Raw genomic sequence first — 19,985 nt, forward strand, 5'->3', positions numbered from 1 at the left:
TGTCGGCAACGGTCGACAGGTTTCAGGCTGTTGCCTTAAACTGCGGTGGCCTTGGGGCATTTGAGACGAATGCATTGTCACCTCTGGGGCCTACAGCGTCGCCATGGGTCTCTGATGCCGCTGCACCTCTCGGTTCGCACGCCGCTGACGGAGAATGGCGAACAGTAGCTGGGTCGCGACTTTCTGGGCGGAAGGCGGAAAGCCAGTACAGGACGCACGACTGTATCCTTACATCTGAAAAACAGATTTGCAATATTGCCTGCTGCTGAAGGTATATCTAAGCTAGCGCTGGTCGCCGTGGCTTTTGGGACTGTGGCCGATCTTCGTGAGAGGTCCAGCTGACCTCAGATGGTGGGGTTTCTTGTCATTCGGAGCTCCAATGATAGGAGAGTCAGGAGCTCCTCGGAAGAATAGCGGGCAGGTCGGGAAATAAGGCCACTGTCAACTGTGAATAACAGTAACAACATTCATTACTTAATAACAATAAAGAAATCATAAAAATTATAATAATTACATGGTCAAGAATGATGAGGTATATCAAAAAGCCCGCTTTGCTGTATGATGGTGCTTTATTCCCAGTTACCGCTCACGTCAGTGTAGAATCACCTTCATGGTTACATTGGTTATATTTCCGTAACGCAGATGGAGTATTACGCGGTTCAAGCTTTCGCGAAGTTATCCGCGTGTTATGACAACCAACCGAAGTGGTTTACCTACGCGAAAGCTGGGACTCCGTTGTTGTCCTTCTACGTTATGGAAATATAACAATTATAAACCTGAAGATGCGTCTATATTGACATGAAATCAGTAGTTCCGAACAAAACATCTTCATACAGCTATTAACTTTTTAATTGTTACAATTTTTACGGTAATTTGAATGGTTCTTGAGTATCTAATATTAACAGTGTTATTCAAAATGTCTCTGAGCTGTGGTTGCCCTCCCCAGAAAGTTTATTGTACCACTATCCATACTTTTTGCCTGGCGGTGGGCCTCGTCCGAAATGTGGAGGGGGTTGGCAGCCAGCGACTGAGCACACTTGGTGCACTGGGTTCAAAAATGGCTCTGAGCACTATGGGACTCAACTGCTGTGGTCATCAGTCCCCTAGAACTTAGAACTACTTAAACCTAACTAACCTAAGGACATCACACACATCCATGCCCGAGGCAGGATTCGAACCTGCGACCGTAGCAGTCGCACGGTTCCGGACTGCGCGCCTAGAACCGCGAGACCACCGCGGCCGGCGGTGCACTGGGCTCCGCCAATTGTGGCTCTTGCAGGCACAAATGACACCTGCCGCCTGGGTTCAGAAACCATCCTCAGTTCCTACAGGCAGTAGGCTTATGTGATGAACAAAGCTAGTCTCGCCGTTGGTGTGGAAACAGCGCAATTTTGTTCCAGCATCGTTCCCAGAACTGATTGTGCTTCCACCTCAAACAGGGTGGAAGGCTTAAATGTAAGGGCCGGCCGGAGAGGCCGAGCGGTTCTAGGCGCTACAGTCTGGAACCGCGCGACCGTTACGGTCGTAGGTTCGAATCCTGCCTCGGGCATGGGTGTGTGTGATGTCCTTAGGTTAGTTAGGTTTAAGTAGTTCTAAGTTCTAGGGGACTGATGACCTCAGAGTCCCATAGTGCTCAGAGCCATTTGAACCATATTTTTATTTTTTTTTTTTTTACTGTAAGGCTTGTTCTGGATACAAATTTCTCGACCTCAGCTATCGGGTGGAGGATTGTATGGTTCCCCTTAATACACTCCTGGAAATGGAAAAAAGAACACATTGACACCGGTGTGTCAGACCCACCATACTTGCTCCGGACACTGCGAGAGGGCTGTACAAGCAATGATCACACGCACGGCACAGCGGACACACCAGGAACCGCGGTGTTGGCCGTCGAATGGCGCTAGCTGCGCAGCATTTGTGCACCGCCGCCGTCAGTGTCAGCCAGTTTGCCGTGGCATACGGAGCTCCATCGCAGTCTTTAACACTGGTAGCATGCCGCGACAGCGTGGACGTGAACCGTATGTGCAGTTGACGGACTTTGAGCGAGGGCGTATAGTGGGCATGCGGGAGGCCGGGTGGACGTACCGCCGAATTGCTCAACACGTGGGGCGTGAGGTCTCCACAGTACATCGATATGGTCGCCAGTGGTCGGCGGAAGGTGCACGTGCCCGTCGACCTGGGACCGGACCGCAGCGACGCACGGATGCACGCCAAGACCGTAGGATCCTACGCAGTGCCGTAGGGGACCGCACCGCCACTTCCCAGCAAATTAGGGACACTGTTGCTCCTGGGGTATCGGCGAGGACCATTCGCAACCGTCTCCATGAAGCTGGGCTACGGTCCCGCACACCGTTAGGCCGTCTTCCGCTCACGCCCCAACATCGTGCAGCCCGCCTCCAGTGGTGTCGCGACAGGCGTGAATGGAGGGACGAATGGAGACGTGTCGTCTTCAGCGATGAGAGTCGCTTCTGCCTTGGTGCCAATGATGGTCGTATGCGTGTTTGGCGCCGTGCAGGTGAGCGCCACAATCAGGACTGCATACGACCGAGGCACACAGGGCCAACACCCGGCATCATGGTGTGGGGAGCGATCTCCTACACTGGCCGTACACCACTGGTGATCGTCGAGGGGACACTGAATAGTGCACGGTACATCCAAACCGTCATCGAACCCATCGTTCTACCATTCCTAGACCGGCAAGGGAACTTGCTGTTCCAACAGGACAATGCACGTCCGCATGTATCCCGTGCCACCCAACGTGCTCTAGAAGGTGTAAGTCAACTACCCTGGCCAGCAAGATCTCCGGATCTGTCCCCCATTGAGCATGTTTGGGACTGGATGAAGCGTCGTCTCACGCGGTCTGCACGTCCGGCACGAACGCTGGTCCAACTGAGGCGCCAGGTGGAAATGGCATGGCAAGCCGTTCCACAGGACTACATCCAGCATCTCTACGATCGTCTCCATGGGAGAATAGCAGCCTGCATTGCTGCGAAAGGTGGATATACACTGTACTAGTGCCGACATTGTGCATGCTCTGTTGCCTGTGTCTATGTGCCTGTGGTTCTGTCAGTGTGATCATGTGATGTATCTGACCCCAGGAATGTGTCAATAAAGTTTCCCCTTCCTGGGACAATGAATTCACGGTGTTCTTATTTCAATTTCCAGGAGTGTAGTTCAGACACGCGTTATGAGCTGGAAGCGGTTACCGGCGGGGTATGTGTGGAATGCATATGTGACTTTTTAGGTAGAGAACTCCCTCCATCGCGATAAGACGCCTTTGATACCAGACTGTGTAGAATTCGTAATAATAAATCGGAGAAAGAAAATTTAATACAGCATTATTTAACTGCAGGAGCGTCTATGAAAAGGTCCCGGAACTAATCTCGCTTATAACCGGTAACATTGACAAAATATTTCTAGGGGCAGACGGTTGTTTGAAACCAGACGTCCCTAAATTCTGTTTGGAATGTATATCACAAAGATAGGCAGAACGCTGGGGGTGGAGGTCATTTACAGCCATAAAAAGGCGAAAACATCTAGCGTGCTTGTTACAGAGTCCCGATTCGAATAATTTGGTTGAAGCCAGCGTTAAAGGTGGATTAAAAACGGTCTCGGTAGTTCCATAGAAACCACTGCCTCAGCAGCAGTATTGATGGAATATTTGACGGGAAACTTGAGAATCTTTCGCATGAATTACCAGTTCACCTCAGGGTAAATTGTCGCACGACGCAATGGCTGAAATCCTAATAAGTGATCAACAGACGGTGAAGCAAATGAAATCTCTTGATAGAGGAAAGGCCACTGGAACTTTTAGAATAACAATTCGATTCTACAAAGAAAAGGAGAAATAACCCGGCCCTCTTCTAGCAACAGTGTGCAATAAGTTTCTGCAGCAGCGAAGCCCTCCTAATGACTGGAAGAAAGCACAGGTCATTTCCGTTTTCAAGAAGAGTCCACTGTTGTAAAGCTAGACTATTGATAACAAACAGTTGGAGACAGTGTCTGCCGTAAAATACCCTGGCGTAACTATCCAGAGCGACTTTACGTGGAATGTACACATAAAACAGATAATAGGAAAAACAGACACAAGACTCAGTTTCATCGGAAGAATCTTAAGGAAATGTAACTCATTCACGAAAGAAGTGGCTTACAAGGCGCTTGGTCACCCGATTCTTGAGTTCATCTATCTGGGATCCCTATCAGATAGGACTGATAGAGGAGCTAGAGAAGATCCAATGAAGAGCGGCGTGTTTCGTCACGCGATCGTTTAGCTGGAGAGAGAGCGTTACGGAGATGCTAAACTCCACTGGCAGTCGTTACAAGAGAGGCGTCCTGCATCACGGAGAGATTTACTTTTGAAATTTCGGGACAGGACTTTTCAGGAGGATTCGGACAACATATTACTTCCCCTCACATACATCTCGCGTATTGAAACTTCCTGGCAGATTAAAACTGTGTGCCGGGCCGAGACTCGAACTCGAGACGTTTGCCATTCACGGGCAAGTGCTCTGATACAGTCGCGCTGACAGGGGCGCGTTCTTTGACTTCCGAAAGGCATTCGATACAGCTCCGCGCTGCTGCCTAATGAACAAAATACGAGCGTATGGAGTATCAGACCATCTGTGACTTAACTGAAGAATTTCTAGTAACCAAAGCACAGCAGGTCATTCTGAACGGAGAGAAGTCCTCAGACGTAACTTAACTTCTGCTGTACCCCAAGGATGTGTTATAGGACCATTACTTATGACAACATATCTAAATGACCTAGTAGATAACGTCGGAAGTTACATGAGGCTTTTCGGGGATGATGCTGGTGCGCACAGAGTAGTCGGCACGCTAGGCGATTGTAGCGGAATGCGGGAGGACCAGAGATTGATCGACGTTTGGTGCAGGGAGTGGCAATTGATCCTAAACACAAACAAATGTAAATTACTGTGAACAGCTGGACAGAAACATCCTTTATTGTACACTACTGGCTATTAAAATAGCTACACAACGAAGATGACGTGCTACAGACGCGAAATTTAACCGACAGGAAGAAGATGCTGTGATATGCAAATGATTAGCTTTTCAGAGCATTCACACAAGGTTGCCGCCGGTGGCGACACCTACAACGTGCTGACATGAGGGAAGTTTCCAGCCGATTTCTCATACACAAACAGCAGTTGACCGGCGTTGCCTGGTGAAACGATGTTGCGATGCCTCATGTGAGGAGGAGGAATGCGTACCATCACGTGTCTGACTTTGATAAAGGTCGGATTACAGCCTATCGCGATTGCGGTTTTTCGTATCGCGACATTGCTGCTCGAGTTGGTCGAGATCCAATGACTGTTAGCACAATATGGAATCGGTGGGTTCAGGACGGTAAAACGGAACGCAGTGCTGGATCCCAACGGCCTCGGATCACTAGCAGTCGAGATGACAGGCATCTTATCCGCATGGCTGTAACGGATCGTGCAGCCACGTCTCGATCCCTGAGTCAACAGATGGGGACGTTTGCAAGACAACAACCATCTGCACGAACAGTTCGACGACGTTTCCAGCAGCATGTTGTTATCAATGGAGAGACGTCTACAGACGTTAAAGTAACCTCTGGCGTGCCACAGGGGAGTGTTATGGGACCATTGCTTTTCACAATATATATAAATGACCTAGTAGATAGTGTCGGAAGTCCCATGCGGCTTTTCGCGGATGATGCTGTAGTATACAGAGAAGTTGCAGCATTAGAAAATTGTAGCGAAATGCAGGAAGATCTGCAGCGGATAGGCACTTGGTGCAGGGAGTGGCAACTGACCCTTAACATAGACAAATGTAATGTATTGCGAATACATAGAAAGAAGGATCCTTTATTGTATGATTATATGATAGCGGAACAAACACTGGTAGCAGTTACTTCTGTAAAATATCTGGGAGTATGCGTGCGGAACGATTTGAAGTGGAACGATCATATAAAATTAATTGTTGGTAAGGCGGGTACCAGGTTGAGATTCATTGGGAGAGTCCTTAGAAAATGTAGTCCATCAAAAAAGGAGGTGGCTTACAAAACACTCGTTCGACCTATACTTGAGTATTGCTCTTCAGTGTGGGATCCGTACCAGATCGGGTTGACGGAGGAGATAGAGAAGATCCAAAGAAGAGCGGCGCGTTTCGTCACAGGGTTATTTGGTAACCGTGATAGCGTTACGGAGATGTTTAACAAACTCCAGTGCCAGACTCTGCAAGAGAGGCGCTCTGCATCGCGGTGTAGCTTGCTCGCCAGGTTTCGAGAGGGTGCGTTTCTGGATGAGGTATCGAATATATTGCTTCCCCCTACTTATACCTCCCGAGGAGATCACGAATGTAAAATTAGAGAGATTAGAGCGCGCACGGAGGCTTTCAGACAGTCGTTCTTCCCGCGAACCATACGCGACTGGAACAGGAAAGGGAGGTAATGACAGTGGCACGTAAAGAGCCCTCCGCCACACACCGTTGGGTGGCTTGCGGAGTATAAATGTAGATGTAGATGTAGATGGACTATCAGCTCGTAGACCATGGCTGCGGTTACCCTTGACGCTGCATCACAGACAGGTTCGCCTGCGATGGTGTACTCAACCACGAAGCTGGGTGCACGAATGTCAAAACGTCATTTTTTCGGATGAATCCAGGTTCTGTATACAGCATCATGATGGTCGCATCCGTGTTTGGCGACATCGCGATGAACGCACATTGGAAGCGTGTATTCGTCATCGCCATACTGGTGTATCACCCAGCGTGATGGTATAGGGTCCCATTGGTTACACGTCTCGGTCACCTCTTGTTTCCTTTGACGGCACTTTGAACAGTGGAAGTTACATTTCAGATGTGTTACGACCCGTGGCTCTACCCTTCATTCGATCCCTGCGAAACCCCACATTTCAGCAGGATAATGTACGATCCTTTCTGAATACATAAAATGTGCGACTGCTGCCCTGGCCAGCACATTCTCCAAATCTCTCACCAATTGAAAACGTCTGGTCAATGGTGGCCGAGCAACTGACTCGTCACAATACGCCAGTCACTACTCTCGATAAACTGTGGTATCGCGTTGAAGCTGCATGGGTAACTGTACCACCTGTACACGCCATCCAAGCTCTGTTTGACTCAATGCCCAGGCGTATCAAGGCCGTTATTACGGCCAGATCTGGTTGTTCTGGGTAGTGATTTCTCAGGATCCATGCACCCAAATTGCGTGAAAATGTAATCACATGTCAGTTCTAGTATAATATATTTGTCCAATGAATACTCGTTTATCATCTGCATTTCTTCTTGGAGTAGCAATTTTAAAGGCCAGTGGTGTAGTTTGTTATTTCACGGCGTGATGGCATCTATCGGCAAGACAATATAATGAGACACACAGCTCACAGCGTACATGGGTTGTTAGAGCATCAGGATAACTTTATCGTACTTTTTGGCCACCAAAATCTCGGACTTAAACCCAGTCGAGAATTTGTGGGAACCCTCGATCGGGCTATTCATGCCTCAACAGAGTGACCTAGCACAGCTGCCAACGGCACTGGAAGCGACATGCCTCTACATTGCTTACGGTAACCTCCGGCGGCTAGAGGTAGCGTGTTTGATTACTAATCAAAAGTACTCGGTTCCGATTCGAATTCCTCCACTTCCTAAATTTTGATTAAAATCAGCATTGGCCCTCATTCTGCCAACGGCCTTCTTAAACATTATCCTGCTGAAATGTGGGGTTTCGCAGGGATCGAATGAAGGGTAGAGCCACTGGCAGTTAAATTTCGCGTCTGTAGCACGTCATTTTCGTGGAGTAGCAATTTTAATGGCCAGTAGTGTGTATGCTGGCATGGACATGGTCCCCGAAGATAGAGGCGTACTTGTGTTGATCCATTGTGCCATGACGGGATCACCCAGGGAGTTCCACAAAAGTATTCACCAAACCATAACACTCCCTCCTCCAGCCTGAACACTTTCGTCAACTGTTGCAGGTTCTTTGTGTTTAGACGTTGCACACCTTAAACACACCAACGGCCACCTGTTCGGTGGAGCATAAAATGCCATTCACGTGAAGAGCGTACCATTCACCATTCAGTGGCCGTCCAGTTGAGATACTGGTCTGCAAATTCCAGCCAGCATGAATGCACAAATCAGGCACCTGCTGCAGAGGCCCATACGCTGTACGGCCTTGGTTTATCTGTGCGGTCAGTTGCTCTACAGTTGAAAGTCGTTCGCCTGTACACATCTCCGCAGTCGTATTTCACCCCTCTCATCTAAGGCGCTGGTTTTGAATAGCGTCATTGTGACATGAACAGTATATTTAAACCAGGGCGACATACGAACAGTTTACAAACGTGACCGTTTTAGATATGATTCCATCCTGGGGCCGAAAGACAATAATCATGTCTTTTCTGACGTCAGATAAGTCTTTCCGCTTTCGCATTACGACGAAGACTGTACTTTTTTGCGCGTCCTCCTGCAGCACTTTACGTACCCTTCAGTTGCAGTGCTGCCACCTCCTGCCGGTGAGTGGTTACTGCAACTTGGCGTCGAACATAGGCGGTGGTCACATTAATGTGACGGGACTGTGCGGTAGTCTAACAATGACGGAAATATCTGAAGTAATTAATGTATGGGGTTTGAAAATATTGTACGTCAGTCTTATTAACGCCATTTCACACAGTTTTCTACCTAAACTCTTGTCGACGGGGAGAACTTATATCTAAACGGCAAGTGCGGCTACAGTGCAGAGGTAATTAAAGCGGTAAAGTTAACTGCTGACAGGAAGAGCGAGATATAAGATTAGCAGATGGGATGGGATAAAAAAAAGAAAACAGAAGTAGAAAGCGGTGAACAAAGTAAAAAGTGCTGCTGGACAGAGCGAAAGCAATTGGGATTCTGGGATATGCCGAGAGGAAAGCTACGTCGCTAATAACTGATAATGCGTTATTCTCCTCTTGCATGCAGATTCGTTTCGGATAACACGTAGGTTATAGGATAATTTGTACCTCAATCGTATGGCTGGTATTGAGAAGGGAGAAGGTTTCTGTAACATGCAATAGTACGGCCAATATGTAGAGGTATCCAACTTGGTAAAGCAGTTCTGTATGACCATAGATACTACGTATTTGACAAGTATGGCGAGGTGTTGAGGACACAAATCACTAAGAAAGCGAGTGTGTTAAAATCACGTCACCTACCTGGCCCCATGCCATTTACCTTAGTACAGGAAGCACTGATGTAATCAATCAACGGAATGTTGTACACGCGTTTTGCGCAGGCGTTTATAGCTCGCTCTAGTCGTCTGAAGTTTTCACTGTTTGCGCTGTCACAACAGTAAATATCAAAGAGAACGTAGATCTGTATTAGTTTTTGTCTAATTTGAAGTGTAAATGTTTTCCAAAATTTAGATGCTCGTTCAAGATTAAGTCACGGTCTCTTACTGGTTGGATTGCCTGTGGATATAGTTTGCTGTTACTTCCCTCAAACTCCTATGAAAGGTACCTGACGACCAAAGGATGGGACCCCTCCACGCCCACACCAACGTGGTGACCAAACCAAAAATTCTACTGTCACCTCCGTAAACATGTTAGTTTTTGAATCAGGAGTCACAGGATGAGGGCTGTGATGTTATCCATGCGTCAGGGTACGATTACTCATTAACATGGTCCATCAGGAGATAGAAGTGGTCGAAAAGGATCGAAGGGTAGCGTTTGTAAGGGCAGAGGAATAAAAGTGCCAAGGCAAGCGCCAAGGGGAAAAAACCTTTGCGACAGTAGGACGGGTAGTAGGGGCAGTAGCGGCTTGCTAGCTGCGACAGAGCATGCAAGGTGAGGTAAGGTTAGTGCGAAGAATCGTGCATCGTTACCTATGTGCTGCGTGTTCGTTAACTGGATCAGTCCGGGTGCTGCGGCTGGGTTCAAAAAAATGGTTCAAATGACTCTGAGCACTATGCGACTTAACTTCTGAGGTCATCAGTCGCCTAGAACTTAGAACTAATTAAACCTAACTAACCTAAGGGAATCACACACATCCATGCCCGAGGCAGGATTCGAACCTGCGACTGTAGCGGTCGCTCGGCTCCAGACTATAGCGCCTAGAACCGCACGGCCATTCCGGCCGGCGCTGCGGCTGGGCTCGTATGTAGTCTCCTTGGCCTGCTGCACTTACTTCCTCCCTGTAACAAAGGAATTCGGTGCGCCAACGCATGCGTTTCTGTTACGCCCTCTACTGCGCCTTGTCGTCAGTGACTTGGCACAGCTTCATCAGGCTGGTGCAGAACGGCGGCGGCGTTCTCCTCTACTGCACGGCGCAGGCATTCTGCATTGTAGCTCCGAGCAACTCCGTTTGTTCAGAGAGCTGCGCCGCTTCAGCGTCGGAGAAATGCATGCCGTTCGCTCGCGCTCGGGCGATGAAGGCTGCCTCTTTGTCTTCTCGGTCCCTTGCGGGGGCCGCTCCCGCAGCGGTCGGCGTCACCACCGGTGCCGCAGGGGTGGCGGTTTTCTTCTTTGCACCTTTCACCTGCGGTGCTGCTGGGGTAACCCTGGGACAGGCGCGCGAACGTCCTTCTGCGAGGTCGCAGGAGTGTTCGCAGGTACTACTGCACTGAGGCCTTGGGCGAAGACTGCACGCAGTTGCCTCAAGGCCTCTTCCTTCCCAGCAGCCACGGCGGTTGCGAAGGCAGCCCTCTCTGCCGCCATGACAGCTTTGAGGGCTGCAGTTGCCTCCTTCTCCGCGGTGCCGAGTTCGAGGCCACATTTCTTCTCGGGGGCGTGAGCTGCATCCCGACTGCCCGTTTCCGGGCGGTCGTCCCTGCCCGTGGCAGGTGGAGCTGCTACTGCGCCGTCCCTCGGCTGTGCCGGGCTGTTCTGCGCCCTACGTCGTTTCCGACGTCGTCTTCTCTTCTTCGGCTGCGTCGGTGCGGCCGCGGCCGCCTCGCCGCCTTCGGCACGGTTGCGGATTGAGAACGCCGGGCAACCGCGCCAGCTGGCTACGCGCGCGCCGCCAAACAAGTCGGCAGAACGTTACTGCCGCGGTCGCAGGCGCGGCTGTCGTGCTCGCCTGATCACTTGACGCACCGAGCCGCGTTGCGGCAATACTTCGCGACATGGCCCTCGCCCTGGCACCTGAAGCATTGGGGCAGAGGGTCCATGGCGGTCGGGAGAGACTCCGTCGTAACCGGGAAGCCCAGCAACTTCCGCAAGTCGAAGATGTCGCTCCCGCCGTCAACCGTTTGCACGGTCACGGCATAGAGCGGCGCCCTCTTCCTGTTTGTCCGGTTGTGCAACCTTGCGGTTGCATTACCAAACCCGGCTCCCAGCAGCCCTTCCCGGACCGCTGCCTCGTCACAGCACCAAGGTAACCCCCTGAGGAGTGCCTCGGTCGTCTTCATCCTTCCTACGGAAGGTGCCTTCTCACGCGCCAGCGGCGCGTCGACGATGTGGTCGGCTACTGCGACCTTGACTCCCCTGTGGTCGGCCACGTTATCAGCTCGAACGCAGATCAGCGAGTCTGTATCGACACTCGTAGACCACCACGTTCCTAGCGCAATTCGCCATAGTGTCGAACAGCGCTGTCCACCCGCCTTTGCACTTGACGTACAAAGGGGGGACAGGCCGCGACTCGTCTTCTCGGGAATTCCTTGCATGGTCTGCAGACTCAGTAAGTTGCACAACCGAAGGACCCTTCATAGCGGCAGGTTTCCTCAGCGCATTCTTCTTTCCCATGCTGCGGGGCGCAGAACACGACAATCTGCGGGCGTTGTGAAAACAACACACGACAATTTGCTTTCCACGGCGCCCACAGCACAGAAACCTCTTCACAAGCTCTCAACGGCCGAGTAAGCGTAGCGCGCAACGGCAGCGATGCGCTCGCCTCGCTAGCCCAGCCGCTCTGGGTACCTGACCAAGTCGTTATTGAACACATCTGCAGTGATACCTGGCTTGAACATGAAACAGTTAGACTCCTGGCGATGAAAGACACTTTTAGCTTCGTTACACAAATTTCAAGAGAAGGACTGTTGGCGGCGTTAATTTGCTGATCATCGAAGTTGTCGGCAACGGCGTGGATTAAATTGTAAACTTATCCCCAGTGTCTTCTGTTGTGACGGCGTGTGACACTGATGATAGTGATCCATCCGTCGGACAAGACGTCAAACTATCATCACCATAGAGCACCAACACCATGATACACTATATCAGTTGCTACCAACATCGGGGTAATTACATCCTGAGGGATAAAATGTCGTTTTATGTAGGGTAAACACCAAACGATTGAACTATGTTTCAGCCATGTAACTACATTATTTTTACCATATCATTACTATTATCATTATCTGATAAGACTCTAATGATGATCGTAAGACTTACGAATAGCTACATTTTTCTTCGTGTAACAAGTGTATGAAATCTTCTTCATACTGTACACCCCTAGCACATCATTTGCAGTTTTATACCATGTATCTACACGGCGTCTCAAGCGTTCTAGGTCAAACTGGAACAGGTGATAGTGGGTCTACAACCGAGTATATTGAGATAAGGGAACCAATGGACAGCCCGCATCTCGTGGTCGTGCGGTAGCGTTCTCGCTTCCCACGCCCGGGTTCCCGGGTTCGATTCCCGGCGGGGTCAGGGATTTTCTCTGCCTCGTGATGGCTGGGTGTTGTGTGCTGTCCTTAGGTTAGTTAGGTTTAAGTAGTTCTAAGTTCTAGGGGACTTATGACCACAGCAGTTGAGTCCCATAGTGCTCAGAGCCATTTGAACCATTTTTGAACCAATGGACAGAAATCCGGTGGACACCACATAACAACAAAGTAGTTCACAGTAATTCTTTAAAGTGACGACCGGCAGTCTCAATGCATGTACTGCCACGACGCATGCAGTTCTGTCACATTCTGAGAAAGACAACGTGTATCTGTTGTATTCTGGAACAAGCAGCGGAAGTTAAACAGCGTACACCACTGATAACCAAAGAGACGTACTGCACACAACTTAACTCATAGTGAGTGTGTCATGTGACGACCATACGCATCGCCCCAGCACATTAATCTGTGCCGCATGCACATCACTGCTCCTGGTGTCCGTTATCCACTGCATCAGACAGCTTGTGATGTGTCCATGGTGAGGTGTGTTATAGGTACGGTGCATCACACGTAGTCAAGGATGGAACGTTACGTTAGGAGACATGTATTTAATGTACGGTGAACATGAGGTAGTGCCTGTACGGCATCACAATGTGCAGAGAACTGTTACCGAACAGTCGTCATCCTAATTGGAAGAACTTTATCTCCATGGATACCAGCTTCCGACAGAAGGGATCGTTTCACGCCACAGAGAGCCGACCAAGGTTCCCCCCAAAGACAGATATTGAAGCCGGCCGGAGTGGCCTTGCGGTTCTAGGCGCTACAGTCTGGATCCGAGCGACCGCTACGGTCGCAGGTTCCAATCCTGCCTCGGGCTTGGATGTGTGTGATGTCCTTAGGTTAGTTACGTTTAATTAGTTCTAAGTTCTAGGCGACTGATGACCTCAGAAGTTAAATCGAATAGTGCTCAGAGCCATTTGAACCATTTTGAACAGACATTGAAAATATGGTGTTGGATCGTGTGGCTCACCACCCAGCAATAAATATCCTTCATCTTGCTTGTGAAACGCACATAATGGACGTCTGCATTATCCACCGCAGTGTTGTAGTGCCGAACTGTATACTGTTTGTGTTGTTCACGAATGCCGCAATGCTCACCAGTGATGGTTTTTTCAACAGCCGCAGCACCCATGTTTGGCTGAGGACGATCATGTGGCCACCACTAATGACTCTCTGTCAACGTATGAGTGGCCATCGTCGCCTAACGTCACCTAATAGGATCTTATTTGCTGCCTCCCAGTTTGACTGGACCATGTTATGGTGTTACTGTGAGAGTTCTTGGAGACTGTACCCTGTCATCGATCACCAAAACAACGCATGCCTTTATCATGGGATTGAAGAGGAGATCCCGTTCCCGTGCCAGCGTGATCACCGTATCTTACAGGTTGTTGTAACGGAGACTGGAACAGTCGCGGGGTTGTAGTGACGGAAACGCGGCGGGACCCGCGGAGCGGCTCGAGAACAACACAGCGGGAGAGGACGGACACGACCAACGAAGGACCTTACGACACAACAAGAACGGACAACAGAGTGACGAAAACCAAACGAGACAACCACGTCCACTCGTAAAGAAAACACGCTGTCTAATGCGAGACAATATGTCCTGAGACGTACGCAAGGTTAGACTGGCAGGCTGAGCTTTTTTTTTTTCTTTATTGTTATTTTAAAACCTGTACAACAGGCAGGCTGTCAGCAGCATTCTACTCTGCTCTTCAGCCATAGAATAGACAATGAGAAAAAACAGAAAGAATACACGTAAGCTACATAATGAGGAGTAATAAACAGTAGACACATAAATACAAACATGGAGCCGTTCACACTCGACGATTATCCACACTACAAACTGTTGACACGACGCACAAACACTGAAGATGTCGATGGCACAGGTGAACGATTGCAGGCTGAGCTTTCTCTCTCTCTCTCTCTCTCTCTTTTTTTTTTTTTTTTTTTTTTGTCACCTATACAGGCGGGCTGGCAGCAGCACATTACGCTGCTCTTCAGCCTTAAGTGGAACAAGAACATGACATAGAGGTGATACAGACAACACAAAAAACGGCCGGCAAAAAATGGAGATACAAAAAAAAACAATAAACATGAAGCCGTTCACGTTGGAAGATAAAAACACTAACACTTGTGGACAAGGTGCACAAAACACGGAGAACGGCGATGGCACATGTGAACAGTGGAGTCGTAACTGCACGAAACACAAAACGAAGCACACACACGAGATACTGATGTGGATGATCTCCGGCGTGCAAATGTTCACTATGCGTGTGCGAGTCCGGGGACCTGCCAGGAGAGGAGGAGGAGGAAGGGGAGTGGGAGAGCGAGAGGGGAGAGCAGAGATGCCACGGGCAGGGGAGAAAGGGGGGAGGGAGGAAGGGGGAGGGGAAGCCCGGAGGAAGAGGGGTGGAGGGAGGGGACGTGGGAAAAGGAAAGAGAAGGGAAGGGAAGAGAAGGGAGGGAGGGTGCCTAAAGGAAAGGACACCGGAAGTGGGGGGTGGGGCAGGGTCAAAGTTGATAGGGAGGCGGAAGCCACCTTGGGAGAGGGTAAGGAGGGTGGAGAGATGGAGACCGGGTGGGACGTGCAAATACAGGTGCGGCAGCGGGCGGTGGTGGGAGAGGATCGGGGAGATGAGCGGGTGAGGAGGATCGAGTTTACGGGAGGTGTACAGGATCCGTATCCTTTCAAGGAAAAGGAGGAGGTGGGGGAAGGGGATGAGATTGTACAGGATCCGCGTGGGGGAGGGGAGACGGATGCGATAGGCGAGGCGGAGAGCCTGACGTTCAAGGATTTGGAGGGATTTATAAAGGGAGGGGGGGCTGAGATCCAAGCCGGATGGGCATAACAAAGGATAGGGCGGATGAGGGACTTATAGGTGTGGAGGATGGTGGAGGGGTCCAGACCCCACGTACAGCCAGAGAGGAGCTTGAGGAGACTGAGTCGGGAGCGTGCCTTGGCTTGGATTGTCCGGAGGTGGGGAGTCCAGGAGAGGCGACGGTCGAGGGTGACGCCAAGGTACTTAAGGGTGGGAGTGAGGGCGATAGGACGGCCATAGATGGTGAGATAGAAATCAAGGAGGCGGAAGGAAGGGGTGGTTTTGCCGACAATGATCGCCTGGGTTTTGGAGGGATTGACCTTGAGCAACCACTGATTGCACCAAGCGGTGAACCGGTCAAGATGGGATTGGAGAAGGTGTTGGGAGCGCTGTAGGGTGGGGGCAAGGGCAAGGAAGGCGGTGTCATCGGCAAACTGGAGAAGGTGGACGGGGGCTGACGGCGGCGGCATGTCCGCCGTGTACAAAAGGTACAGAAGTGGGGAGAGGACGGAGCCTTGGGGCACACCGGCGGAGGGGAAAAAGGTGTAGGAATCTGTGTTATGGAGGGTGACATAGGAAGGACGGCGGGAGAGAAAGGAGCCGATCAGACGGACGTAGTTAATGGGAAGGGCGAAGGTTTGGAGCTTGAAGAGGAGACCGGAATGCCATACGCGGTCATATGCACGTTCGAGGTCCAGGGAGAGGAAGATTGCGGAGCGACGGGAACTAAGCTGCTCCAGGCTGAGCGACAGGCAGGCGCTTAAGTACTCGATCGGGGACGCCGCTATTGGCCGCTGCAACCAAGTGTTTCACTGTGGCGCCCTCACTCTAAATGCGGGCCAGGAGGCGCACGCCGCCACAGCTTACAGCGCAATGCTACAGAGACCTCTATGGGTCTTCGACGTCCATGACGTCTGGCGGCGATTCAAATTCCGCGGCGAGCGGTACCAGACAGATCCTAGCTAATCCCTCTGGGATTACATCAAGACTTTGGAATATGAAACCCCCGTAGAAAACGATAAGGACATGCTTGCTAGTGACCAAGCTACCTGCCTCCTGGTACAGCAGACAACAGCGATCTTTGATAGCGAGCGGTAAAACTTCATGCGCCGTTGTCGTGCCTATATTGAGACTGGTTTCGTCACTTTGCACAGATACTATGAGCTACGTTGTTGTTATAGGGTGTACGCTGTGTATGTCCATAACACAACAAATAAACTTTCCCGACCAATGGTTTGCTACCTCAATATAATCGTTTGTTGACCCCCTATCATCTGTTTCGGTTTGACTCGAAGGTTTGAGACACCTTGACACATCAAAATTGTAACATACACATCACATATGCTTAAACATTTCATAAAAATGTCTTCTCCAAATTAAACGTACTTTCGACATTTCATCCGATATTGCATCATTACTCGTTTCGTAACAATAAACGGACTATTGGACAGCACTAGAAAACAGTTATTTTATAATACACTCCTGGAAATGGAAAAAAGAACACATTGACACCGGTGTGTCAGACCCACCATACTTGCTCCGGACACTGCGAGAGGGCTGTACAAGCAATGATCACACGCACGGCGCAGCGGACACACCAGGAACCGCGGTGTTGGCCGTCGAATGGCGCTAGCTGCGCAGCATTTGTGCACCGCCGCCGTCAGTGTAAGCCAGTTTGCCGTGGCATACGGAGCTCCATCGCAGTCTTTAACACTGGTAGCATGCCGCGACAGCGTGGACGTGAACCGTATGTGCAGTTGACGGACTTTGAGCGAGGGCGTATAGTGGGCATGCGGGAGGTGCACGTGCCCGTCGACCTGGGACCGGACCGCAGCGATGCACGGATGCATGCCAAGAACGTAGGATCCAACGCAGTGCCGTAGGGGACCGCACCGCCACTTCCCAGCAAATTAGGGACACTGTTGCTCCTGGGGTATCGGCGAGGACCATTCGCAACCGTCTCCATGAAGCTGGGCTACGGTCCCACACACCGTTAGGCCGTCTTCCACTCACGCCCCAACATCGTGCAGCCCGCCTCCAGTGGTGTCGCGACATGCGTGAATGGAGGGACGAATGGAGACGTGTCGTCTTCGGCGATGAGAGTCGCTTCTGCCTTGGTGCCAATGATGGTCGTATGCGTGTTTGGCGCCGTGCAGGTGAGCGCCACAATCAGGACTGCATACGACCGAGGCACACAGGGCCAACACCCGGCATCATGGTGTGGGGAGCGATCTCCTACACTGGCCGTACACCACTGGTGATCGTCGAGGGGACACTGAATAGTGCACGGTACATCCAAACCGTCATCGAACCCATCGTTCTACCATTCCTAGACCGGCAAGGGAACTTGCTGTTCCAACAGGACAATGCACGTCCGCATGTATCCCGTGCCACCCAACGTGCTCTAGAAGGTGTAAGTCAACTACCCTGGCCAGCAAGATCTCCGGATCTGTCCCCCATTGAGCATGTTTGGGACTGGATGAAGCGTCGTCTCACGCGGTCTGCACGTCCAGCACGAACGCTGGTCCAACTGAGGCGCCAGGTGGAAATGGCATGGCAAGCCGTTCCACAGGACTACATCCAGCATCTCTACGATCGTCTCCATGGGAGAATAGCAGCCTGCATTGCTGCGAAAGGTGGATATACACTGTACTAGTGCCGACATTGTGCATGCTCTGTTGCCTGTGTCTATGTGCCTGTGGTTCAGTCAGTGTGATCATGTGATGTATCTGACCCCAGGAATGTGTCAATAAAGTTTCCCCTTCCTGGGACAATGAATTCACGGTGTTCTTATTTCAATTTCCAGGAGTGTACATACTATACTGCTGTAGGGCCTCCATATTATTACCATTATTATTAGTAGTAGTAATAGCAGTATTAGTGGTAGTAGTACCACTGGTCAGACACAAAACATTGGCCGTCAAAAGTCCTCCGATTTCTGCCAGTTCGGAAATAAAGACTCCAGTGGTTAAGAGATTTACAGACAGTAGGCTTAATCATTGCTCTCTCATTTTAATTTGGGTGATTTTAAAGGAGTGCAGAGTGTGGATAAAAAAAGTGTCGGTAGGGAGAGAAGTAGGGAGGCAAACAAATGTTGTCAGAGGTAAACAGCAAACAGCACCAATTGTCTAATTCACTCATAGTGTAGTATGATATCTACAAATCTAAATCTCATTTAACTTTGAAAATGAAAGTGTTCAAAGAATCTTGTGTTTCGTTCTAAAGATTATTAATGATGGTGTGGTTCGGGAAAAAGGGGGGGGGGACGTTAAGGAGTATGGTAGTAGCTAACATCTGATTACATTCATGGGTAATGTTCTCATATCCTCACATCCATGAAAGTCACCTGCGCGACATACATAACTTATTTTTCATGACGAATCAAATGTTTCGTGGTAAATAAATCCGCTCAGCTGTATTTGACAAATGCTTAATTTAGATAAAACTGCAATCTCGACACGAATTTCAGACTATAATTCTGATCTTCACGCACTACAAAATGGAAGGTATACCATAAAATTAATGAACACTATAAGCGTTCATACAAATGTCAACATCACGTCATACCTTGAATGTGACGAGTAAAACGTATCAGTGATGTAACAAACCCAGTAAATTTATCAAGTACCATGCGAAATCTCGTGAAGGTGCGGCATGAAAAGATCCTTTCGATCAACCAGTACCATACCAGGTAAACTGAGTGTATCTGAAAATAAATTTAAAAAAGAACGGAAGTGAATCAACAAACAAACGCTCACATCAGGCTGAAATAGCCAACGAACCAACTGCGAACTGTCACACATGTAGCGTAGGCTTCAGAAGGTAAAATGAAGGCTAAAAAGCCCTAGAATGCTAATTTCCGAAACTTAGAAATAGCTTCCCATGAAAGCGGGCTGCGAACTTTTGTGGTAAGCTATTTTTGCGGTTCACAAACTAGCATTCTACGGCATTTATGCCATCATTTTATTTTCTAAAGTATATGCCACATGTCTGGCGCACGCAGTTGATTCGTAGATTACATTAGCCTGGCAATGAGCGCTTCTTTGTTGATTTATTCCTGTTTTTTTCGGTTATGTCCTGTTGACCGGCCATGGTACTGGTTGACTCAAAGAACCCATCCATGCTTCATCCGCCATGGTTCTCGCATGCTGCTTCATAAATTTTCTGGGTTTTTACGTGACTGGTACGATTTTCTCATACAGATTCAAGGTATGACCCTAGGTTCACATTTGTGTGGACTCTCACAATATTAATGAGTTTTGCATTGCTCTTTGTGGTGCCTGAAGATTGGATTTACTTCTTGAAACTCGAGTCCTGTGTACGATTTTATCCAAATAAAGAATTTGTCAAGTACAGTTGAGAGGATGTATTTACAATGAAACATTTTAGTAACAGTTGTATATTTCCCGCAAAAAGTATATTACACTTGACTTACTATAAAAATGCAAATGAGCCAAGTTGCATCCTCTTAAGAGTTACGAACCAGAGCTGGAGCTAGATCGCATCATTAACCTCTGATGAAAGCCAAACGTGAATGTGAGTCGTAA

At 49.5% G+C, this 19,985-nt stretch overlaps 1 protein-coding gene across 1 annotated transcript in view; it reads left to right on the forward strand.

The window, feature by feature from the left end:
• LOC126252476 (diuretic hormone receptor-like) overlaps nucleotides 1–19,985 on the forward strand; it is a 1,022,674-nt gene that overhangs the window by 901,922 nt on the left and 100,767 nt on the right. The gene's annotated exons all lie outside the window — the stretch shown is intronic.

Source organism: Schistocerca nitens, chromosome 4 (genome assembly GCF_023898315.1).
Source record: "Schistocerca nitens isolate TAMUIC-IGC-003100 chromosome 4, iqSchNite1.1, whole genome shotgun sequence".
Classification (NCBI taxonomy): Eukaryota; Metazoa; Arthropoda; class Insecta; order Orthoptera; family Acrididae; genus Schistocerca; species Schistocerca nitens.